We start from the raw sequence: 25,369 nt of genomic DNA, 5'->3' as shown, positions 1-25,369 counted from the left end.
CAGACCCAGTCTCAGTCTCAGTCTCAGACTCAGTCCCAGACTCAGTCTCAGACTCAGTCTCAGTCTCAGTCTCAGTCCCAGACTCAGTCTCAGACTCAGTATCTGACTCAGTCTCAGACTCAGTCTCAGTCTCAGACTCAGACTCAGTCTTAGTCCCAGACTCAGTCTCAGTCTCTGTCTCAGACTCAGACTCAGTCTCAGTCTCAGTCTCAGTCTCAGTATCAGACTCAGACTCAGTTTCAGACTCAGACTCAGTTTCAGACTCAGTCTCAGTCTCAGTCTCAGCCTCAGTCTCAGTCTCAGTCTCAGTGTCAGACTCAGATTCAGTCTCAGTCTCAGAATCAGTCTCAGTCCCAGACTCAGACTCAGTCTCAATCTCAGTCTCAGTTCCAGACTCAGTCTCAGTCTCAGACTCAGACCCAGTCTCAGACTCAGTCTCAGACTCAGTCCCAGACTCAGTCTCAGACTCAGTCTCAGTCTCAGTCTCAGTTCCAGACTCAGTCTCAGACTCAGTATCAGACTCAGTCTCAGACTCAGTCTCAGTCTCAGTCTCAGGCTCAGTCAGTCTCAGACTCAGTATCAGACTCAGTCTCAGTCTCAGACTCAGTCTCACATTCAGACTCAGTCTCAGACTCAGTCTCAGTCTCAGTCTCAGACTCAGTCTCAGTCTCAGTCTCAGTCTCAGACTCAGTCTCAGACTCAGTCTCAGTCTCAGTCTCAGATTCAGACTCAGTCTCAGACTCATTCTCAGTCTCAGACTCAGTCTCAGTCTCAGACAGTCTCAGACTCGGTCTCAGTCTCAGTCCCAGACTCAGTCTCAGTCCCAGACTCAATCTCAGTCTCAGTCTCAGTCTCGGACTCAGTCTTAGATTCCGACTCAGTGTCAGTCTCAGTCTCAGTCTCAGACTCAGTCTCAGTCTCAGACTCAGACTCAGACTCAGTCTCAGTCTCAGACTCAGACTCAGTCTTAGTCCCAGACTCAGTCTCAGTCTCTGTCTCAGACTCAGACTCAGTCTCAGTCTCAGTATCAGACTCAGACTCAGTTTCAGACTCAGTCTCATTCTCAGTCTCAGCCTCAGTCTCAGTCTCAGTCTCAGTGTCAGACTCAGATTCAGTCTCAGTCTCAGAATCAGTCTCAGTCCCAGACTCAGACTCAGTCTCAATCTCAGTCTCAGTTCCAGACTCAGTCTCAGTCTCAGACTCAGACCCAGTCTCAGTCTCAGTCTCAGTCTCAGTCCCAGACTCAGTCTCAGACTCAGTATCAGACTCAGTCTCAGACTCAGTCTCAGTCTCAGTCTCAGGCTCAGTCCCAGACTCAGTCTCAGACTCAGTATCAGACTCAGTCTCAGACTCAGTCTCAGACTCAGTCTCAGTCTCAGTCTCAGACTCAGTCTCAGTCTCAGTCTCAGTCTCAGACACAGTCTAAGACTTAGTCTCAGTCTCAGTCTCAGTCTCAGACTCAGTCTCAGACTCAGTCTCAGTCTCAGTCTCAGTCCCAGACTCAGTCTCAGACTCAGTATCAGACTCAGTCTCAGACTCAGTCTCAGTCTCAATCTCAGGCTCAGTCAGTCTCAGACTCAGTATCAGACTCAGTCTCAGTCTCAGTCTCAGACTCAGACTCAGTCTCAGTCTCAGTCTCAGTCTCGGACTCAGTCTCAGATTCAAACTCAGTCTCAGTCTCAGACTCAGAATCAGTCTCAGTCTCAGATTCAGACTCTGTCTCAGTCCCAGACTCAGTCTCAGTCCCAGACTCAATCTCAGTCTCAGTCTCAGTCTCGGACTCAGTCTTAGATTCCGACTCAGTCTCAGTCTCAGTCTCAGTCTCAGTCTCAGACTCAGTCTCAGTCTCAGACTCAGACTCAGTCTCAGTCTCAGACTCAGACTCAGTCTTAGTCCCAGACTCAGTCTCAGTCTCTGTCTCAGACTCAGACTCAGTCTCAGTCTCAGTCTCAGTATCAGACTCAGACTCAGTTTCAGACTCAGTCTCAGTCTCAGTCTCAGCCTCAGTCTCAGTCTCAGTCTCAGTGTCAGACTCAGATTCAGTCTCAGTCTCAGAATCAGTCTCAGTCCCAGACTCAGACTCAGTCTCAATCTCAGTCTCAGTTCCAGACTCAGTCTCAGTCTCAGACTCAGACCCAGTCTCAGTCTCAGTCTCAGACTCAGTCCCAGACTCAGTCTCAGACTCAGTCTCAGTCTCAGTCTCAGTCTCAGTCCCAGACTCAGTCTCAGACTCAGTATCAGACTCAGTCTCAGACTCAGTCTCAGTCTCAGTCTCAGGCTCAGTCAGTCTCAGACTCAGTATCAGACTCAGTCTCAGTCTCAGACTCAGTCTCACATTCAGACTCAGTCTCAGACTCAGACTCAGTCTCAGTCTCAGGCTCAGTCAGTCTCAGACTCAGTATCAGACTCAGTCTCAGTCTCAGACTCAGTCTCAGTCTCAGTCTCAGACTCAGACTCAGTCTCAGTCTCAGTCTCAGTCTCAGTCTCGGACTCAGTCTCAGATTCAAACTCAGTCTCAGTCTCAGACTCAGAATCAGTCTCAGTCTCAGATTCAGACTCAGTCTCAGTCCCAGACTCAGTCTCAGTCCCAGACTCAATCTCAGTCTCAGTCTCAGTCTCGGACTCAGTCTTAGATTCCGACTCAGTCTCAGTCTCAGTCTCAGTCTCAGTCTCAGACTCAGTCTCAGACTCAGACTCAGTCTCAGTCTCAGACTCAGACTCAGTCTTAGTCCCAGACTCAGTCTCAGTCTCTGTCTCAGACTCAGACTCAGTCTCAGTCTCAGTCTCAGTATCAGACTCAGACTCAGTTTCAGACTCAGTCTCAGTCTCAGTCTCAGCCTCAGTCTCAGTCTCAGTGACAGACTCAGATTCAGTCTCAGTCTCCGAATCAGTCTCAGTCCCAGACTCAGACTCAGTCTCAATCTCAGTCTCAGTTCCAGACTCAGTCTCAGTCTCAGACTCAGACCCAGTCTCAGACTCTGTCTCAGACTCAGTCCCAGACTCAGTCTCAGACTCAGTATCAGACTCAGTCTCAGACTCAGTCTCAGTCTCAGTCTCAGGCTCAGTCAGTCTCAGACTCAGTATCAGATTCAGTCTCAGTCTCAGACTCAGTCTCAGATTCAGACTCAGTCTCAGACTCAGTCTCAGTCTCAGTCTCAGTCTCAGACAGTCTCAGACTCGGTCTCAGTCTCAGTCTCAGTCTCAGTCTCAGTCTCAGACTCGGTCTCAGTCTCAGACTCAGTCTCAGTCTCAGTCTCAGACTCAGTCTCAGACTCAGTCTCAGTCTCAGACTCAGTCTCAGACTCAGTCTCAGTCTCAGACTCAGTCTCAGTCTCAGGCTCAGTCAGTCTCAGACTCAGTCTCAGACTCAATCTCAGTCTCAGACTCAGTCTCTCTCTCTGTCTCAGTCTCAGACTCAGTCTCAGTCTCAGTCTCAGACTCAGACTCAGACTCAGTCTCAGTCTCAGACTCAGTCTCAGACTCAGTCTCTGTCTCAGACTCAGTCTCAGTCTCAGTCTCAGACTCAGTCTCAGTCTCAGTCTCAGACTCAGTCTCAGTCTCAGACTCAGTCTCAGTCTCAGTCTCAGACTCAGTCTCAGACTCAGTCTCAGTCTCAGACTCAGTCTCAGACTCAGTCTCAGTCTCAGACTCAGTCTCAGTCTCAGACTCAGTCTCAGTCTCAGGCTCAGTCAGTCTCAGACTCAGTCTCAGACTCAATCTCAGTCTCAGACTCAGTCTCTGTCTCTGTCTCAGTCTCAGACTCAGTCTCAGTCTCAGTCTCAGACTCAGTCTCAGACTCAGTCTCAGTCTCAGACCCAGTCTCAGTCTCAGACTCAGACTCAGTCTCAGTCTCAGACCCAGTCTCAGTCTCAGACTCAGACTCAGTCTCAGTCTCAGACTCAGACTCACTCCCAGAATCAGTCTCAGACTCAGTATCAGACTCAGTCTCAGTCTCTGACTCAGTGTCAGACTCAGTCTCAGACTCAGTCTCAGTCTCAGTCTCAGTCTCAGTCTCACAGTCAGTCTCAGTCTCAGACTCAGACTCAGTCTCAGTCTCAGTCTCTGTCTCTGTCTCAGACTCAGACTCAGTCCCAGTCTCAAACTCAGTCTGAGTCTCTGTCTCAGACTCAGTCTCAGTCTCAGACTCAGTCTAAGTCTCAAACTCAGTCTCAGTCTCTGTCTCAGACTCAGTCTCAGTCTCTGTCTCAGACTCAGTTTCAGTCTCAGCCTCAGTCTCAGACTCAGCCTCAGACTCAGTCTCAGACTCAGACTCAGTCACAGATTGAGTCTCAGACTCAGTCTCAGTCTCTGACTCAGTCTCAGACTCAGTCTCAGACTCAGTCTCAGTCTCAGTCACAGTGTCAGACTGAGACTCAGTCTCAGTCTCAGACTCAGTCTCAGATTCAGACTCTGTCTCAGTCTCAGACTCTGTCTCAGTCTCAGTCTCAGTCTCAGTCTCAGAGTCAGTCTCAGTCTCAGTCTCAGACTCAGACTCAGTCTCAGTCTCAGTCTCAGTATCAGACTCAGACTCAGTTTCAGACTCAGTCTCAGTCTCAGTCTCAGTCTCAGCCTCAGTCTCACTCTCAGTGTCAGATTCAGATTCAGTCTCAGACTCAGTCTCAGTCTCAGACTCAGACTCAGACTCAGTCTCAGTCTCAGACTCAGACTCAGATTCAAACTCAGTCTCAGTCTCAGACTCAGAATCAGTCTAAGTCTCAGATTCAGACTCAGTCTCAGTCCCAGTCTCAGTCTCAGTCCCAGACTCAATCTCAGTCTCAGTCTCAGTCTCGGACTCAGTCTTAGATTCCGACTCAGTCTCAGTCTCAGTCTCAGTCTCAGTCTCAGACTCAGTCTCAGTCCCAGACTCAGACCCAGTCTCAGTCTCAGTCTCAGACTCAGTCCCAGACTCAGTCTCAGACTCAGTCTCAGTCTCAGTCTCAGTCCCAGACTCAGTCTCAGACTCAGTATCTGACTCAGTCTCAGACTCAGTCTCAGTCTCAGACTCAGACTCATTCTTAGTCTCAGACTCAGTCTCAGTCTCAGTCTCAGACTCAGTCTCAGTCCCAGACTCAGACCCAGTCTCAGTCTCAGATTCAGACTCAGTCTCAGACTCATTCTCAGTCTCAGACTCAGTCTCAGTCTCAGACAGTCTCAGACTCGGTCTCAGTCTCAGTCCCAGACTCAGTCTCAGTCCCAGACTCAATCTCAGTCTCAGTCTCAGTCTCGGACTCAGTCTTAGATTCCGACTCAGTGTCAGTCTCAGTCTCAGTCTCAGACTCAGTCTCAGTCTCAGACTCAGACTCAGACTCAGTCTCAGTCTCAGACTCAGACTCAGTCTTAGTCCCAGACTCAGTCTCAGTCTCTGTCTCAGACTCAGACTCAGTCTCAGTCTCAGTATCAGACTCAGTCTCAGTCTCAGTCTCAGCCTCAGTCTCAGTCTCAGTGTCAGACTCAGATTCAGTCTCAGTCTCAGAATCAGTCTCAGTCCCAGACTCAGACTCAGTCTCAATCTCAGTCTCAGTTCCAGACTCAGTCTCAGTCTCAGACTCAGACCCAGTCTCAGTCTCAGTCTCAGTCTCAGTCCCAGACTCAGTCTCAGACTCAGTATCAGACTCAGTCTCAGACTCAGTCTCAGTCTCAGTCTCAGGCTCAGTCAGTCTCAGACTCAGTATCAGACTCAGTCTCAGTCTCAGACTCAGTCTCAGATTCAGACTCAGTCTCAGACTCAGTCTCAGTCTCAGTCTCAGACTCAGTCTCAGTCTCAGTCTCAGTCTCAGACACAGTCTAAGACTTAGTCTCAGTCTCAGTCTCAGTCTCAGACTCAGTCTCAGTCTCAGTCTCAGTCTCAGGCTCAGTCAGTCTCAGACTCAGTATCAGACTCAGTCTCAGTCTCAGTCTCAGACTCAGAATCAGTCTCAGTCTCAGATTCAGACTCAGTCTCAGTCCCAGACTCAGTCTCAGTCCCAGACTCAATCTCAGTCTCAGTCTCAGTCTCGGACTCAGTCTTAGATTCCGACTCAGTCTCAGTCTCAGTCTCAGTCTCAGTCTCAGACTCAGTCTCAGTCTCAGACTCAGACCCAGTCTCAGTCTCAGACTCAGTCCCAGACTCAGTCTCAGACTCAGTCTCAGTCTCAGTCTCAGTCCCAGACTCAGTCTCAGACTCAGTATCTGACTCAGTCTCAGACTCAGTCTCAGTCTCAGACTCAGACTCAGTCTTAGTCCCAGACTCAGTCTCAGTCTCTGTCTCAGACTCAGACTCAGTCTCAGTCTCAGTCTCAGTCTCAGTATCAGACTCAGACTCAGTTTCAGACTCAGACTCAGTTTCAGACTCAGTCTCAGTCTCAGTCTCAGCCTCAGTCTCAGTCTCAGTCTCAGTGTCAGACTCAGATTCAGTCTCAGTCTCAGAATCAGTCTCAGTCCCAGACTCAGACTCAGTCTCAGACTCAGTCTCAGACTCAGTCCCAGACTCAGTCTCAGACTCAGTCTCAGTCTCAGTCTCAGTTCCAGACTCAGTCTCAGACTCAGTATCAGACTCAGTCTCAGACTCAGTCTCAGTCTCAGTCTCAGACTCAGTCTCAGTCTCAGTCTCAGTCTCAGACACAGTCTAAGACTTAGTCTCAGTCTCAGTCTCAGTCTCAGACTCAGTCTCAGTCTCAGTCTCAGTCTCAGTCTCAGTCAGTCTCAGACTCAGTATCAGACTCAGTCTCAGTCTCAGTCTCAGACTCAGAATCAGTCTCAGTCTCAGATTCAGACTCAGTCTCAGTCCCAGACTCAGTCTCAGTCCCAGACTCAATCTCAGTCTCAGTCTCAGTCTCGGACTCAGTCTTAGATTCCGACTCAGTCTCAGTCTCAGTCTCAGTCTCAGTCTCAGACTCAGTCTCAGTCTCAGACTCAGACCCAGTCTCAGTCTCAGTCTCAGACTCAGTCCCAGACTCAGTCTCAGACTCAGTCTCAGTCTCAGTCTCAGTCCCAGACTCAGTCTCAGACTCAGTATCTGACTCAGTCTCAGACTCAGTCTCAGTCTCAGACTCAGACTCAGTCTTAGTCCCAGACTCAGTCTCAGTCTCTGTCTCAGACTCAGACTCAGTCTCAGTCTCAGTCTCAGTCTCAGTATCAGACTCAGACTCAGTTTCAGACTCAGACTCAGTTTCAGACTCAGTCTCAGTCTCAGTCTCAGCCTCAGTCTCAGTCTCAGTCTCAGTGTCAGACTCAGATTCAGTCTCAGTCTCAGAATCAGTCTCAGTCCCAGACTCAGACTCAGTCTCAATCTCAGTCTCAGTTCCAGACTCAGTCTCAGTCTCAGACTCAGACCCAGTCTCAGACTCAGTCTCAGACTCAGTCCCAGACTCAGTCTCAGACTCAGTCTCAGTCTCAGTCTCAGTTCCAGACTCAGTCTCAGACTCAGTATCAGACTCAGTCTCAGACTCAGTCTCAGTCTCAGTCTCAGGCTCAGTCAGTCTCAGACTCAGTATCAGACTCAGTCTCAGTCTCAGACTCAGTCTCACATTCAGACTCAGTCTCAGACTCAGTCTCAGTCTCAGTCTCAGACTCAGTCTCAGTCTCAGTCTCAGTCTCAGACTCAGTCTCAGACTCAGTCTCAGTCTCAGTCTCAGATTCAGACTCAGTCTCAGACTCATTCTCAGTCTCAGACTCAGTCTCAGTCTCAGACAGTCTCAGACTCGGTCTCAGTCTCAGTCCCAGACTCAGTCTCAGACTCAGTCTCAGTCTCAGTCTTAGATTCCGACTCAGTCTCAGTCTCAGTCTCAGTCTCAGTCTCAGACTCAGTCTCAGTCTCAGACTCAGACCCAGTCTCAGTCTCAGACTCAGTCCCAGACTCAGTCTCAGACTCAGTCTCAGTCTCAGTCTCAGTCCCAGACTCAGTCTCAGACTCAGTATCTGACTCAGTCTCAGACTCAGTCTCAGTCTCAGACTCAGACTCAGTCTTAGTCCCAGACTCAGTCTCAGTCTCTGTCTCAGACTCAGACTCAGTCTCAGTCTCAGTCTCAGTCTCAGTATCAGACTCAGACTCAGTTTCAGACTCAGACTCAGTTTCAGACTCAGTCTCAGTCTCAGTCTCAGCCTCAGTCTCAGTCTCAGTCTCAGTGTCAGACTCAGATTCAGTCTCAGTCTCAGAATCAGTCTCAGTCCCAGACTCAGACTCAGTCTCAGACTCAGTCTCAGACTCAGTCCCAGACTCAGTCTCAGACTCAGTCTCAGTCTCAGTCTCAGTTCCAGACTCAGTCTCAGACTCAGTATCAGACTCAGTCTCAGACTCAGTCTCAGTCTCAGTCTCAGACTCAGTCTCAGTCTCAGTCTCAGTCTCAGACACAGTCTAAGACTTAGTCTCAGTCTCAGTCTCAGTCTCAGACTCAGTCTCAGTCTCTGTCTCAGTCTCAGTCTCAGTCAGTCTCAGACTCAGTATCAGACTCAGTCTCAGTCTCAGTCTCAGACTCAGAATCAGTCTCAGTCTCAGATTCAGACTCAGTCTCAGTCCCAGACTCAGTCTCAGTCCCAGACTCAATCTCAGTCTCAGTCTCAGTCTCGGACTCAGTCTTAGATTCCGACTCAGTCTCAGTCTCAGTCTCAGTCTCAGTCTCAGACTCAGTCTCAGTCTCAGACTCAGACCCAGTCTCAGTCTCAGTCTCAGACTCAGTCCCAGACTCAGTCTCAGACTCAGTCTCAGTCTCAGTCTCAGTCCCAGACTCAGTCTCAGACTCAGTATCTGACTCAGTCTCAGACTCAGTCTCAGTCTCAGACTCAGACTCAGTCTTAGTCCCAGACTCAGTCTCAGTCTCTGTCTCAGACTCAGACTCAGTCTCAGTCTCAGTCTCAGTCTCAGTATCAGACTCAGACTCAGTTTCAGACTCAGACTCAGTTTCAGACTCAGTCTCAGTCTCAGTCTCAGCCTCAGTCTCAGTCTCAGTCTCAGTCTCAGTCTCAGTCCCAGACTCAGTCTCAGACTCAGTCTCAGTCTCAGGCTCAGTCAGTCTCAGACTCAGTATCAGACTCAGTCTCAGTCTCAGACTCAGTCTCAGATTCAGACTCAGTCTCAGACTCAGTCTCAGTCTCAGACTCAGTCTCAGTCTCAGTCTCAGTCTCAGACACAGTCTCAGACTTAGTCTCAGTCTCAGTCTCAGTCTCAGACTCAGTCTCAGACTCAGTCTCAGTCTCAGTCTCAGTCCCAGACTCAGTCTCAGACTCAGTATCAGACTCAGTCTCAGACTCAGTCTCAGTCTCAGTCTCAGGCTCAGTCAGTCTCAGACTCAGTATCAGACTCAGTCTCAGTCTCAGTCTCAGTCTCAGACTCAGAATCAGTCTCAGTCTCAGATTCAGACTCAGTCTCAGTCCCAGACTCAGTCTCAGTCCCAGACTCAATCTCAGTCTCAGTCTCAGTCTCAGTCTCGGACTCAGTCTTAGATTCCGACTCAGTCTCAGTCTCAGTCTCAGTCTCAGACTCAGTCTCAGTCTCAGACTCAGACCCAGTCTCAGTCTCAGTCTCAGACTCAGTCCCAGACTCAGTCTCAGACTCAGTCTCAGTCTGTCTCAGTCCCAGACTCAGTCTCAGACTCAGTATCTGACTCAGTCTCAGACTCAGTCTCAGTCTCAGACTCAGACTCAGTCTTAGTCCCAGACTCAGTCTCAGTCTCTGTCTCAGACTCAGACTCAGTCTCAGTCTCAGTCTCAGTCTCAGTATCAGACTCAGACTCAGTTTCAGACTCAGACTCAGTTTCAGACTCAGTCTCAGTCTCAGTCTCAGCCTCAGTCTCAGTCTCAGTCTCAGTGTCAGACTCAGATTCAGTCTCAGTCTCAGAATCAGTCTCAGTCCCAGACTCAGACTCAGTCTCAGTCTCAGACTCAGTCTCAGTCTCAGTCTCAGACTCAGTCTCAGACTCAGTCTCAGTCTCAGACTCAGTATCAGACTCAGACTCAGTTTCAGACTCAGACTCAGTTTCAGACTCAGTCTCAGTCTCAGTCTCAGCCTCAGTCTCAGTCTCAGTCTCAGTGTCAGACTCAGATTCAGTCTCAGTCTCAGAATCAGTCTCAGTCCCAGACTCAGACTCAGTCTCAATCTCAGTCTCAGTTCCAGACTCAGTCTCAGTCTCAGACTCAGACCCAGTCTCAGTCTCAGTCTCAGACTCAGTCCCAGACTCAGTCTCAGACTCAGTCTCAGTCTCAGTCTCAGTTCCAGACTCAGTCTCAGACTCAGTATCAGACTCAGTCTCAGACTCAGTCTCAGTCTCAGTCTCAGGCTCAGTCAGTCTCAGACTCAGTATCAGACTCAGTCTCAGTCTCAGACTCAGTCTCACATTCAGACTCAGTCTCAGACTCAGTCTCAGTCTCAGTCTCAGACTCAGTCTCAGTCTCAGTCTCAGTCTCAGACTCAGTCTCAGACTCAGTCTCAGTCTCAGTCTCAGATTCAGACTCAGTCTCAGGCTCATTCTCAGTCTCAGACTCAGTCTCAGTCTCAGACAGTCTCAGACTCGGTCTCAGTCTCAGTCCCAGACTCAGTCTCAGTCCCAGACTCAATCTCAGTCTCAGTCTCAGTCTCGGACTCAGTCTTAGATTCCGACTCAGTGTCAGTCTCAGTCTCAGTCTCAGACTCAGTCTCAGTCTCAGACTCAGACTCAGACTCAGTCTCAGTCTCAGACTCAGACTCAGTCTTAGTCCCAGACTCAGTCTCAGTCTCTGTCTCAGACTCAGACTCAGTCTCAGTCTCAGTATCAGACTCAGTCTCAGTCTCAGTCTCAGCCTCAGTCTCAGTCTCAGTGTCAGACTCAGATTCAGTCTCAGTCTCAGAATCAGTCTCAGTCCCAGACTCAGACTCAGTCTCAATCTCAGTCTCAGTTCCAGACTCAGTCTCAGTCTCAGACTCAGACCCAGTCTCAGTCTCAGTCTCAGTCTCAGTCCCAGACTCAGTCTCAGACTCAGTATCAGACTCAGTCTCAGACTCAGTCTCAGTCTCAGTCTCAGGCTCAGTCAGTCTCAGACTCAGTATCAGACTCAGTCTCAGTCTCAGACTCAGTCTCAGATTCAGACTCAGTCTCAGACTCAGTCTCAGTCTCAGTCTCAGACTCAGTCTCAGTCTCAGTCTCAGTCTCAGACACAGTCTAAGACTTAGTCTCAGTCTCAGTCTCAGTCTCAGACTCAGTCTCAGTCTCAGTCTCAGTCTCAGGCTCAGTCAGTCTCAGACTCAGTATCAGACTCAGTCTCAGTCTCAGTCTCAGACTCAGAATCAGTCTCAGTCTCAGATTCAGACTCAGTCTCAGTCCCAGACTCAGTCTCAGTCCCAGACTCAATCTCAGTCTCAGTCTCAGTCTCGGACTCAGTCTTAGATTCCGACTCAGTCTCAGTCTCAGTCTCAGTCTCAGACTCAGTCTCAGTCTCAGACTCAGACCCAGTCTCAGTCTCAGACTCAGTCCCAGACTCAGTCTCAGACTCAGTCTCAGTCTCAGTCTCAGTCCCAGACTCAGTCTCAGACTCAGTATCTGACTCAGTCTCAGACTCAGTCTCAGTCTCAGACTCAGACTCAGTCTTAGTCCCAGACTCAGTCTCAGTCTCTGTCTCAGACTCAGACTCAGTCTCAGTCTCAGTCTCAGTCTCAGTATCAGACTCAGACTCAGTTTCAGACTCAGACTCAGTTTCAGACTCAGTCTCAGTCTCAGTCTCAGCCTCAGTCTCAGTCTCAGTCTCAGTGTCAGACTCAGATTCAGTCTCAGTCTCAGAATCAGTCTCAGTCCCAGACTCAGACTCAGTCTCAGACTCAGTCTCAGACTCAGTCCCAGACTCAGTCTCAGACTCAGTCTCAGTCTCAGTCTCAGTTCCAGACTCAGTCTCAGACTCAGTATCAGACTCAGTCTCAGACTCAGTCTCAGTCTCAGTCTCAGACTCAGTCTCAGTCTCAGTCTCAGTCTCAGACACAGTCTAAGACTTAGTCTCAGTCTCAGTCTCAGTCTCAGACTCAGTCTCAGTCTCAGTCTCAGTCTCAGTCAGTCTCAGACTCAGTATCAGACTCAGTCTCAGTCTCAGTCTCAGACTCAGAATCAGTCTCTGTCTCAGATTCAGACTCAGTCTCAGTCCCAGACTCAGTCTCAGTCCCAGACTCAATCTCAGTCTCAGTCTCAGTCTCGGACTCAGTCTTAGATTCCGACTCAGTCTCAGTCTCAGTCTCAGTCTCAGTCTCAGACTCAGTCTCAGTCTCAGACTCAGACCCAGTCTCAGTCTCAGTCTCAGACTCAGTCCCAGACTCAGTCTCAGACTCAGTCTCAGTCTCAGTCTCAGTCCCAGACTCAGTCTCAGACTCAGTATCTGACTCAGTCTCAGACTCAGTCTCAGTCTCAGACTCAGACTCAGTCTTAGTCCCAGACTCAGTCTCAGTCTCTGTCTCAGACTCAGACTCAGTCTCAGTCTCAGTCTCAGTCTCAGTATCAGACTCAGACTCAGTTTCAGACTCAGACTCAGTTTCAGACTCAGTCTCAGTCTCAGTCTCAGCCTCAGTCTCAGTCTCAGTCTCAGTGTCAGACTCAGATTCAGTCTCAGTCTCAGAATCAGTCTCAGTCCCAGACTCAGACTCAGTCTCAATCTCAGTCTCAGTTCCAGACTCAGTCTCAGTCTGAGACTCAGACCCAGTCTCAGACTCAGTCTCAGACTCAGTCCCAGACTCAGTCTCAGACTCAGTCTCAGTCTCAGTCTCAGTTCCAGACTCAGTCTCAGACTCAGTATCAGACTCAGTATCAGACTCAGTCTCAGTCTCAGTCTCAGGCTCAGTCAGTCTCAGACTCAGTATCAGACTCAGTCTCAGTCTCGGACTCAGTCTCACATTCAGACTCAGTCTCAGACTCAGTCTCAGTCTCAGTCTCAGACTCAGTCTCAGTCTCAGTCTCAGTCTCAGACTCAGTCTCAGACTCAGTCTCAGTCTCAGTCTCAGATTCAGACTCAGTCTCAGACTCATTCTCAGTCTCAGACTCAGTCTCAGTCTCAGACAGTCTCAGACTCGGTCTCAGTCTCAGTCCCAGACTCAGTCTCAGACTCAGTCTCAGTCTCAGTCTTAGATTCCGACTCAGTCTCAGTCTCAGTCTCAGTCTCAGTCTCAGACTCAGTCTCAGTCTCAGACTCAGACCCAGTCTCAGTCTCAGACTCAGTCCCAGACTCAGTCTCAGACTCAGTCTCAGTCTCAGTCTCAGTCCCAGACTCAGTCTCAGACTCAGTATCTGACTCAGTCTCAGACTCAGTCTCAGTCTCAGACTCAGACTCAGTCTTAGTCCCAGACTCAGTCTCAGTCTCTGTCTCAGACTCAGACTCAGTCTCAGTCTCAGTCTCAGTCTCAGTATCAGACTCAGACTCAGTTTCAGACTCAGACTCAGTTTCAGACTCAGTCTCAGTCTCAGTCTCAGCCTCAGTCTCAGTCTCAGTCTCAGTGTCAGACTCAGATTCAGTCTCAGTCTCAGAATCAGTCTCAGTCCCAGACTCAGACTCAGTCTCAGACTCAGTCTCAGACTCAGTCCCAGACTCAGTCTCAGACTCAGTCTCAGTCTCAGTCTCAGTTCCAGACTCAGTCTCAGACTCAGTATCAGACTCAGTCTCAGACTCAGTCTCAGTCTCAGTCTCAGACTCAGTCTCAGTCTCAGTCTCAGTCTCAGACACAGTCTAAGACTTAGTCTCAGTCTCAGTCTCAGTCTCAGACTCAGTCTCAGTCTCAGTCTCAGTCTCAGTCTCAGTCAGTCTCAGACTCAGTATCAGACTCAGTCTCAGTCTCAGTCTCAGACTCAGAATCAGTCTCAGTCTCAGATTCAGACTCAGTCTCAGTCCCAGACTCAGTCTCAGTCCCAGACTCAATCTCAGTCTCAGTCTCAGTCTCGGACTCAGTCTTAGATTCCGACTCAGTCTCAGTCTCAGTCTCAGTCTCAGTCTCAGACTCAGTCTCAGTCTCAGACTCAGACCCAGTCTCAGTCTCAGTCTCAGACTCAGTCCCAGACTCAGTCTCAGACTCAGTCTCAGTCTCAGTCTCAGTCCCAGACTCAGTCTCAGACTCAGTATCTGACTCAGTCTCAGACTCAGTCTCAGTCTCAGACTCAGACTCAGTCTTAGTCCCAGACTCAGTCTCAGTCTCTGTCTCAGACTCAGACTCAGTCTCAGTCTCAGTCTCAGTCTCAGTATCAGACTCAGACTCAGTTTCAGACTCAGACTCAGTTTCAGACTCAGTCTCAGTCTCAGTCTCAGCCTCAGTCTCAGTCTCAGTCTCAGTGTCAGACTCAGATTCAGTCTCAGTCTCAGAATCAGTCTCAGTCCCAGACTCAGACTCAGTCTCAATCTCAGTCTCAGTTCCAGACTCAGTCTCAGTCTCAGACTCAGACCCAGTCTCAGACTCAGTCTCAGACTCAGTCCCAGACTCAGTCTCAGACTCAGTCTCAGTCTCAGTCTCAGTTCCAGACTCAGTCTCAGACTCAGTATCAGACTCAGTCTCAGACTCAGTCTCAGTCTCAGTCTCAGGCTCAGTCAGTCTCAGACTCAGTATCAGACTCAGTCTCAGTCTCAGACTCAGTCTCACATTCAGACTCAGTCTCAGACTCAGTCTCAGTCTCAGTCTCAGACTCAGTCTCAGTCTCAGTCTCAGTCTCAGACTCAGTCTCAGACTCAGTCTCAGTCTCAGTCTCAGATTCAGACTCAGTCTCAGACTCATTCTCAGTCTCAGACTCAGTCTCAGTCTCAGACAGTCTCAGACTCGGTCTCAGTCTCAGTCCCAGACTCAGTCTCAGTCCCAGACTCAATCTCAGTCTCAGTCTCAGTCTCGGACTCAGTCTTAGATTCCGACTCAGTGTCAGTCTCAGTCTCAGTCTCAGACTCAGTCTCAGTCTCAGACTCAGACTCAGACTCAGTCTCAGTCTCAGACTCAGACTCAGTCTTAGTCCCAGACTCAGTCTCAGTCTCTGTCTCAGACTCAGACTCAGTCTCAGTCTCAGTATCAGACTCAGACTCAGTTTCAGACTCAGTCTCATTCTCAGTCTCAGCCTCAGTCTCAGTCTCAGTCTCAGTGTCAGACTCAGATTCAGTCTCAGTCTCAGAATCAGTCTCAGTCCCAGACTCAGACTCAGTCTCAATCTCAGTCTCAGTTCCAGACTCAGTCTCAGTCTCAGACTCAGACCCAGTCTCAGTCTCAGTCTCAGTCTCAGTCCCAGACTCAGTCTCAGACTCAGTATCAGACTCAGTCTCAGACTCAGTCTCAGTCTCAGTCTCAGGCTCAGTCCCAGACTCAGTCTCAGACTCAGTATCAGACTCAGTCTCAGACTCAGTCTCAGACTCAGTCTCAGTCTCAGTCTCAGACTCAGTCTCAGTCTCAGTCTCAGTCTCAGACACAGTCTAAGACTTAGTCTCAGTCTCAGTCTCAGTCTCAGACTCAGTCTCAGACTCAGTCTCAGTCTCAGTCTCAGTCCCAGACTCAGTCTCAGACTCAGTATCAGACTCAGTCTCAGACTCAGTCTCAGTCTCAATCTCAGGCTCAGTCAGTCTCAGACTCAGTATCAGACTCAGTCTCAGTCTCAGTCTCAGACTCAGACTCAGTCTCAGTCTCAGTCTCAGTCTCGGACTCAGTCTCAGATTCAAACTCAGTCTCAGTCTCAGACTCAGAATCAGTCTCAGTCTCAGATTCAGACTCTGTCTCAGTCCCAGACTCAGTCTCAGTCCCAGACTCAATCTCAGTCTCAGTCTCAGTCTCGGACTCAGTCTTAGATTCCGACTCAGTCTCAGTCTCAGTCTCAGTCTCAGTCTCAGACTCAGTCTCAGTCTCAGACTCAGACTCAGTCTCAGTCTCAGACTCAGACTCAGTCTTAGTCCCAGACTCAGTCTCAGTCTCTGTCTCAGACTCAGACTCAGTCTCAGTCTCAGTCTCAGTATCAGACTCAGACTCAGTTTCAGACTCAGTCTCAGTCTCAGTCTCAGCCTCAGTCTCAGTCTCAGTCTCAGTGTCAGACTCAGATTCAGTCTCAGTCTCAGAATCAGTCTCAGTCCCAGACTCAGACTCAGTCTCAATCTCAGTCTCAGTTCCAGACTCAGTCTCAGTCTCAGACTCAGACCCAGTCTCAGTCTCAGTCTCAGACTCAGTCCCAGACTCAGTCTCAGACTCAGTCTCAGTCTCAGTCTCAGTCTCAGTCCCAGACTCAGTCTCAGACTCAGTATCAGACTCAGTCTCAGACTCAGTCTCAGTCTCAGTCTCAGGCTCAGTCAGTCTCAGACTCAGTATCAGACTCAGTCTCAGTCTCAGACTCAGTCTCACATTCAGACTCAGTCTCAGACTCAGACTCAGTCTCAGTCTCAGGCTCAGTCAGTCTCAGACTCAGTATCAGACTCAGTCTCAGTCTCAGACTCAGTCTCAGTCTCAGTCTCAGACTCAGACTCAGTCTCAGTCTCAGTCTCAGTCTCAGTCTCGGACTCAGTCTCAGATTCAAACTCAGTCTCAGTCTCAGACTCAGAATCAGTCTCAGTCTCAGATTCAGACTCAGTCTCAGTCCCAGACTCAGTCTCAGTCCCAGACTCAATCTCAGTCTCAGTCTCAGTCTCGGACTCAGTCTTAGATTCCGACTCAGTCTCAGTCTCAGTCTCAGTCTCAGTCTCAGACTCAGTCTCAGACTCAGACTCAGTCTCAGTCTCAGACTCAGACTCAGTCTTAGTCCCAGACTCAGTCTCAGTCTCTGTCTCAGACTCAGACTCAGTCTCAGTCTCAGTCTCAGTATCAGACTCAGACTCAGTTTCAGACTCAGTCTCAGTCTCAGTCTCAGCCTCAGTCTCAGTCTCAGTGACAGACTCAGATTCAGTCTCAGTCTCCGAATCAGTCTCAGTCCCAGACTCAGACTCAGTCTCAATCTCAGTCTCAGTTCCAGACTCAGTCTCAGTCTCAGACTCAGACCCAGTCTCAGACTCTGTCTCAGACTCAGTCCCAGACTCAGTCTCAGACTCAGTATCAGACTCAGTCTCAGACTCAGTCTCAGTCTCAGTCTCAGGCTCAGTCAGTCTCAGACTCAGTATCAGATTCAGTCTCAGTCTCAGACTCAGTCTCAGATTCAGACTCAGTCTCAGACTCAGTCTCAGTCTCAGTCTCAGTCTCAGACAGTCTCAGACTCGGTCTCAGTCTCAGTCTCAGTCTCAGTCTCAGTCTCAGACTCGGTCTCAGTCTCAGACTCAGTCTCAGTCTCAGTCTCAGACTCAGTCTCAGACTCAGTCTCAGTCTCAGACTCAGTCTCAGACTCAGTCTCAGTCTCAGACTCAGTCTCAGTCTCAGGCTCAGTCAGTCTCAGACTCAGTCTCAGACTCAATCTCAGTCTCAGACTCAGTCTCTCTCTCTGTCTCAGTCTCAGACTCAGTCTCAGTCTCAGTCTCAGACTCAGACTCAGACTCAGTCTCAGTCTCAGACTCAGTCTCAGACTCAGTCTCTGTCTCAGACTCAGTCTCAGTCTCAGTCTCAGACTCAGTCTCAGTCTCAGTCTCAGACTCAGTCTCAGTCTCAGACTCAGTCTCAGTCTCAGTCTCAGACTCAGTCTCAGACTCAGTCTCAGTCTCAGACTCAGTCTCAGACTCAGTCTCAGTCTCAGACTCAGTCTCAGTCTCAGACTCAGTCTCAGTCTCAGGCTCAGTCAGTCTCAGACTCAGTCTCAGACTCAATCTCAGTCTCAGACTCAGTCTCTGTCTCTGTCTCAGTCTCAGACTCAGTCTCAGTCTCAGTCTCAGACTCAGTCTCAGACTCAGTCTCAGTCTCAGACCCAGTCTCAGTCTCAGACTCAGACTCAGTCTCAGTCTCAGACCCAGTCTCAGTCTCAGACTCAGACTCAGTCTCAGTCTCAGACTCAGACTCACTCCCAGAATCAGTCTCAGACTCAGTATCAGACTCAGTCTCAGTCTCTGACTCAGTGTCAGACTCAGTCTCAGACTCAGTCTCAGTCTCAGTCTCAGTCTCAGTCTCACAGTCAGTCTCAGTCTCAGACTCAGACTCAGTCTCAGTCTCAGTCTCTGTCTCTGTCTCAGACTCAGACTCAGTCCCAGTCTCAGACTCAGTCTAAGTCTCAAACTCAGTCTCAGTCTCTGTCTCAGACTCAGTCTCAGTCTCAGACTCAGTCTAAGTCTCAAACTCAGTCTCAGTCTCTGTCTCAGACTCAGTCTCAGTCTCTGTCTCAGACTCAGTTTCAGTCTCAGCCTCAGTCTCAGACTCAGCCTCAGACTCAGTCTCAGACTCAGACTCAGTCACAGATTGAGTCTCAGACTCAGTCTCAGTCTCTGACTCAGTCTCAGACTCAGTCTCAGACTCAGTCTCAGTCTCAGTCACAGTGTCAGACTGAGACTCAGTCTCAGTCTCAGACTCAGTCTCAGATTCAGACTCTGTCTCAGTCTCAGACTCTGTCTCAGTCTCAGTCTCAGTCTCAGTCTCAGAGTCAGTCTCAGTCTCAGTCTCAGACTCAGACTCAGTCTCAGTCTCAGTCTCAGTATCAGACTCAGACTCAGTTTCAGACTCAGTCTCAGTCTCAGTCTCAGTCTCAGCCTCAGTCTCACTCTCAGTGTCAGATTCAGATTCAGTCTCAGACTCAGTCTCAGTCTCAGACTCAGACTCAGACTCAGTCTCAGTCTCAGACTCAGACTCAGATTCAAACTCAGTCTCAGTCTCAGACTCAGAATCAGTCTAAGTCTCAGATTCAGACTCAGTCTCAGTCCCAGTCTCAGTCTCAGTCCCAGACTCAATCTCAGTCTCAGTCTCAGTCTCGGACTCAGTCTTAGATTCCGACTCAGTCTCAGTCTCAGTCTCAGTCTCAGTCTCAGACTCAGTCTCAGTCCCAGACTCAGACCCAGTCTCAGTCTCAGTCTCAGACTCAGTCCCAGACTCAGTCTCAGACTCAGTCTCAGTCTCAGTCTCAGTCCCAGACTCAGTCTCAGACTCAGTATCTGACTCAGTCTCAGACTCAGTCTCAGTCTCAGACTCAGACTCATTCTTAGTCTCAGACTCAGTCTCAGTCTCAGTCTCAGACTCAGTCTCAGTCCCAGACTCAGACCCAGTCTCAGTCTCAGTCTCAGACTCAGTCCCAGACTCAGTCTCAGACTCAGTCTCAGTCTCAGTCTCAGTCCCAGACTCAGTCTCAGACTCAGTATCTGACTCAGTCTCAGACTCAGTCTCAGTCTCAGACTCAGACTCATTCTTAGTCTCAGACTCAGTCTCAGTCTCAGACTCAGACTCATTCTTAGTCCCAGACTCAGTCTCAGTCTCAGTCTCAGTATCAGACTCAGACTCAGTTTCAGACTCAGACTCAGTTTCAGACTCAGACTCAGATTCAGTCTCAGTCTCAGAATCAGTCTCAGTCCCAGACTCAGACTCAGTCTCAATCTCAGTCTCAGTTCCAGACTCAGTCTCAGTCTCAGACTCAGACCCAGTCTCAGTCTCAGTCTCAGACTCAGTCCCAGACTCAGTCTCAGACTCAGTCTCAGTCTCAGTCTCAGTCCCAGACTCAGTCTCAGACTCAGTATCAGACTCAGTCTCAGACTCAGTCTCAGTCTCAGTCTCAGGCTCAGTCAGTCTCAGACTCAGTATCAGACTCAGTCTCAGTCTCAGACTCAGTCTCACATTCAGACTCAGTCTCAGTCTCAGTCTCAGTCTCAGTCTCAGACTCAGTCTCATTCTCAGTCTCAGTCTCAGACTCAGTCTCAGACTCAGTCTCAGTCTCAGTCTCAGATTCAGACTCAGTCTCAGACTCATTCTCAGTCTCAGACTCAGTCTCAGTCTCAGACAGTCTCAGACTCGGTCTCAGTCTCAGTCCCAGACTCAGTCTCAGTCCCAGACTCAATCTCAGTCTCAGTCTCAGTCTCGGACTCAGTCTTAGATTCCGACTCAGTCTCAGTCTCAGTCTCAGTCTCAGACTCAGTCTCAGTCTCAGACTCAGACTCAGTCTCAGTCTCAGACTCAGACTCAGTCTTAGTCCCAGACTCAGTCTCAGTCTCTGTCTCAGTCTCAGACTCAGTCTCAGTCTCAGTATCAGACTCAGACTCAGTTTCAGACTCAGTCTCATTCTCAGTCTCAGCCTCAGTCTCAGTCTCAGTCTCAGTGTCAGACTCAGATTCAGTCTCAGTCTCAGAATCAGTCTCAGTCCCAGACTCAGACTCAGTCTCAATCTCAGTCTCAGTTCCAGACTCAGTCTCAGTCTCAGACTCAGACCCAGTCTCAGTCTCAGTCTCAGTCTCAGTCCCAGACTCAGTCTCAGACTCAGTATCAGACACAGTCTCAGACTCAGTCTCAGTCTCAGTCTCAGGCTCAGTCAGTCTCAGACTCAGTATCAGACTCAGTCTCAGTCTCAGACTCAGTCTCAGATTCAGACTCAGTCTCAGACTCAGTCTCAGTCTCAGACTCAGTCTCAGTCTCAGTCTCAGTCTCAGACACAGTCTCAGACTTTGTCTCAGTCTCAGTCTCAGTCTCAGACTCAGTCTCAGACTCAGTCTCAGTCTCAGTCTCAGTCCCAGACTCAGTCTCAGACTCAGTATCAGACTCAGTCTCAGACTCAGTCTCAGTCTCAGTCTCAGGCTCAGTCAGTCTCAGACTCAGTATCAGACTCAGTCTCAGTCTCAGTCTCAGTCTCAGACTCAGAATCAGTCTCAGTCTCAGATTCAGACTCAGTCTCAGTCCCAGACTCAGTCTCAGTCCCAGACTCAATCTCAGTCTCAGTCTCAGTCTCAGTCTCGGACTCAGTGTTAGATTCCGACTCAGTCTCAGTCTCAGTCTCAGTCTCAGACTCAGTCTCAGTCTCAGACTCAGACCCAGTCTCAGTCTCAGTCTCAGACTCAGTCCCAGACTCAGTCTCAGACTCAGTCTCAGTCTCAGTCTCAGTCCCAGACTCAGTCTCAGACTCAGTATCTGACTCAGTCTCAGACTCAGTCTCAGTCTCAGACTCAGACACAGTCTTAGTCCCAGACTCAGTCTCAGTCTCTGTCTCAGACTCAGACTCAGTCTCAGTCTCAGTCTCAGTCTCAGTATCAGACTCAGACTCAGTTTCAGACTCAGACTCAGTTTCAGTCTCAGTCTCAGTCTCAGTCTCAGCCTCAGTCTCAGTCTCAGTCTCAGTGTCAGACTCAGATTCAGTCTCAGTCTCAGAATCAGTCTCAGTCCCAGACTCAGACTCAGTCTCAATCTCAGTCTCAGTTCCAGACTCAGTCTCAGTCTCAGACTCAGACCCAGTCTCAGTCTCAGTCTCAGACTCAGTCCCAGACTCAGTCTCAGACTCAGTCTCAGTCTCAGTCTCAGTCCCAGACTCAGTCTCAGACTCAGTATCAGACTCAGTCTCAGACTCAGTCTCAGTCTCAGTCTCAGTCTCAGTCTCAGTCCCAGACTCAGTCTCAGACTCAGTATCAGACTCAGTCTCAGACTCAGTCTCAGTCTCAGTCTCAGGCTCAGTCAGTCTCAGACTCAGTATCAGACTCAGTCTCAGTCTCAGTCTCAGACTCAGAATCAGTCTCAGTCTCAGATTCAGACTCAGTCTCAGTCCCAGACTCAGTCTCAGTCCCAGACTCAATCTCAGTCTCAGTCTCAGTCTCGGACTCAGTCTTAGATTCTGACTCAGTCTCAGTCTCAGTCTCAGTCTCAGTCTCAGACTCAGTCTCAGTCTCAGACTCAGACCCAGTCTCAGTCTCAGTCTCAGACTCAGTCCCAGACTCAGTCTCAGACTCAGTCTCAGTCTCAGTCTCAGTCCCAGACTCAGTCTCAGACTCAGTATCTGACTCAGTCTCAGACTCAGTCTCAGTCTCAGTCTCAGACTCAGACTCAGTCTTAGTCCCAGTCTCAGTCTCTGTCTCAGACTCAGACTCAGTCTCAGTCTCAGTCTCAGTCTCAGTATCAGACTCAGACTCAGTTTCAGACTCAGACTCAGTTTCAGACTCAGTCTCAGTCTCAGTCTCAGCCTCAGTCTCAGTCTCAGTCTCAGTGTCAGACTCAGATTCAGTCTCAGTCTCAGAATCAGTCTCAGTCCCAGACTCAGACTCAGTCTCAATCTCAGTCTCAGTTCCAGACTCAGTTTCAGTCTCAGACTCAGACCCAGTCTCAGTCTCAGTCTCAGACTCAGTCCCAGACTCAGTCTCAGACTCAGTCTCAGTCTCAGTCTCAGTTCCAGACTCAGTCTCAGACTCAGTATCAGACTCAGTCTCAGACTCAGTCTCAGTCTCAGTCTCAGGCTCAGTCAGTCTCAGACTCAGTATCAGACTCAGTCTAAGTCTCAGACTCAGTCTCACATTCAGACTCAGTCTCAGACTCAGTCTCAGTCTCAGTCTCAGACTCAGTCTCAGACTCAGTCTCAGTCTCAGTCTCAGATTCAGACTCAGTCTCAGACTCATTCTCAGTCTCAGACTCAGTCTCAGTCTCAGACAGTCTCAGACTCGGTCTCAGTCTCAGTCCCAGACTCAGTCTCAGTCCCAGACTCAATCTCAGTCTCAGTCTCAGTCTCGGACTCAGTCTTAGATTCCGACTCAGTGTCAGTCTCAGTCTCAGTCTCAGACTCAGTCTCAGTCTCAGACTCAGACTCAGACTCAGTCTCAGTCTCAGACTCAGACTCAGTCTTAGTCCCAGACTCAGTCTCAGTCTCTGTCTCAGACTCAGACTCAGTCTCAGTCTCAGTATCAGACTCAGACTCAGTTTCAGACTCAGTCTCATTCTCAGTCTCAGCCTCAGTCTCAGTCTCAGTCTCAGTGTCAGACTCAGATTCAGTCTCAGTCTCAGAATCAGTCTCAGTCCCAGACTCACACTCAGTCTCAATCTCAGTCTCAGTTCCAGACTCAGTCTCAGTCTCAGACTCAGACCCAGTCTCAGTCTCAGTCTCAGTCTCAGTCCCAGACTCAGTCTCAGACTCAGTATCAGACTCAGTCTCAGGCTCAGTCTCAGTCTCAGTCTCAGGCTCAGTCAGTCTCAGACTCAGTATCAGACTCAGTCTCAGTCTCAGACTCAGTCTCAGATTCAGACTCAGTCTCAGACTCAGTCTCAGTCTCAGTCTCAGACTCAGTCTCAGTCTCAGTCTCAGTCTCAGACACAGTCTAAGACTTAGTCTCAGTCTCAGTCTCAGTCTCAGACTCAGTCTCAAACTCAGTCTCAGTCTCAGTCTCAGTCCCAGACTCAGTCTCAGACTCAGTTTCAGACTCAGTCTCAGACTCAGTCTCAGTCTCAGTCTCAGGCTCAGTCAGTCTCAGACTCAGTATCAGACTCAGTCTCAGTCTCAGTCTCAGACTCAGACTCAGTCTCAGTCTCAGTCTCAGTCTCAGTCTCGGACTCAGTCTCAGATTCAAACTCAGTCTCAGTCTCAGACTCAGAATCAGTCTCAGTCTCAGATTCAGACTCTGTCTCAGTCCCAGACTCAGTCTCAGTCCCAGACTCAATCTCAGTCTCAGTCTCAGTCTCGGACTCAGTCTTAGATTCCGACTCAGTCTCAGTCTCAGTCTCAGTCTCAGACTCAGACTCAGTCTTAGTCCCAGACTCAGTCTCAGTCTCTGTCTCAGACTCAGACTCAGTCTCAGTCTCAGTCTCAGTATCAGACTCAGACTCAGTTTCAGACTCAGTCTCAGTCTCAGTCTCAGCCTCAGTCTCAGTCTCAGTCTCAGTGTCAGACTCAGATTCAGTCTCAGTCTCAGAATCAGTCTCAGTCCCAGACTCAGACTCAGTCTCAATCTCAGTCTCAGTTCCAGACTCAGTCTCAGTCTCAGACTCAGACCCAGTCTCAGTCTCAGTCTCAGACTCAGTCCCAGACTCAGTCTCAGACTCAGTCTCAGTCTCAGTCTCAGTCCCAGACTCAGTCTCAGACTCAGTATCAGACTCAGTCTCAGACTCAGTCTCAGTCTCAGTCTCAGGCTCAGTCAGTCTCAGACTCAGTATCAGACTCAGTCTCAGTCTCAGACTCAGTCTCACATTCAGACTCAGTCTCAGACTCAGACTCAGTCTCAGTCTCAGGCTCAGTCAGTCTCAGACTCAGTATCAGACTCAGTCTCAGTCTCAGACTCAGTCTCAGTCTCAGTCTCAGACTCAGTCTCAGTCTCAGTCTCAGTCTCAGTCTCGGACTCAGTCTCAGATTCAAACTCAGTCTCAGTCTCAGACTCAGAATCAGTCTCAGTCTCAGATTCAGACTCAGTCTCAGTCCCAGACTCAGTCTCAGTCCCAGACTCAATCTCAGTCTCAGTCTCAGTCTCGGACTCAGTCTTAGATTCCGACTCAGTCTCAGTCTCAGTCTCAGTCTCAGTCTCAGACTCAGTCTCAGTCTCAGACTCAGACTCAGTCTCAGTCTCAGACTCAGACTCAGTCTTAGTCCCAGACTCAGTCTCAGTCTCTGTCTCAGACTCAGACTCAGTCTCAGTCTCAGTCTCAGTATCAGACTCAGACTCAGTTTCAGACTCAGTCTCAGTCTCAGTCTCAGCCTCAGTCTCAGTCTCAGTCTCAGTTACAGACTCAGATTCAGTCTCAGTCTCCGAATCAGTCTCAGTCCCAGACTCAGACTCAGTCTCAATCTCAGTCTCAGTTCCAGACTCAGTCTCAGTCTCAGACTCAGACCCAGTCTCAGTCTCTGTCTCAGACTCAGTCCCAGACTCAGTCTCAGACTCAGTATCAGACTCAGTCTCAGACTCAGTCTCAGTCTCAGTCTCAGGCTCAGTCAGTCTCAGACTCAGTATCAGATTCAGTCTCAGTCTCAGACTCAGTCTCAGATTCAGACTCAGTCTCAGACTCAGTCTCAGTCTCAGTCTCAGTCTCAGACAGTCTCAGACTCGGTCTCAGTCTCAGACTCAGTCTCAGTCTCAGTCTCAGACTCGGTCTCAGTCTCAGACTCAGTCTCAGTCTCAGTCTCAGACTCAGTCTCAGACTCAGTCTCAGTCTCAGACTCAGTCTCAGACTCAGTCTCAGTCTCAGACTCAGTCTCAGTCTCAGGCTCAGTCAGTCTCAGACTCAGTCTCAGACTCAATCTCAGTCTCAGACTCAGTCTCTCTCTCTGTCTTAGTCTCAGACTCAGTCTCAGTCTCAGTCTCAGACTCAGTCTCAGACTCAGTCTCAGTCTCAGACTCAGTCTCAGACTCAGTCTCTGTCTCAGACTCAGTCTCAGACTCAGTCTCTGTCTCAGACTCAGTCTCAGTCTCAGTCTCAGACTCAGTCTCAGTCTCAGTCTCAGACTCAGTCTCAGTCTCAGACTCAGTCTCAGTCTCAGTCTCAGACTCAGTCTCAGACTGAGTCTCAGTCTCAGACTCAGTCTCAGACTCAGTCTCAGTCTCAGACTCAGTCTCAGTCTCAGACTCAGTCTCAGTCTCAGGCTCAGTCAGTCTCAGACTCAGTCTCAGACTCAATCTCAGTCTCAGACTCAGTCTCTGTCTCTGTCTCAGTCTCAGACTCAGTCGC

This window comes from Chiloscyllium punctatum, chromosome 24, assembly GCF_047496795.1.
Source record: "Chiloscyllium punctatum isolate Juve2018m chromosome 24, sChiPun1.3, whole genome shotgun sequence".
NCBI classification, from domain to species: Eukaryota; Metazoa; Chordata; class Chondrichthyes; order Orectolobiformes; family Hemiscylliidae; genus Chiloscyllium; species Chiloscyllium punctatum.
This window is presented reverse-complemented; position numbering follows the sequence as displayed.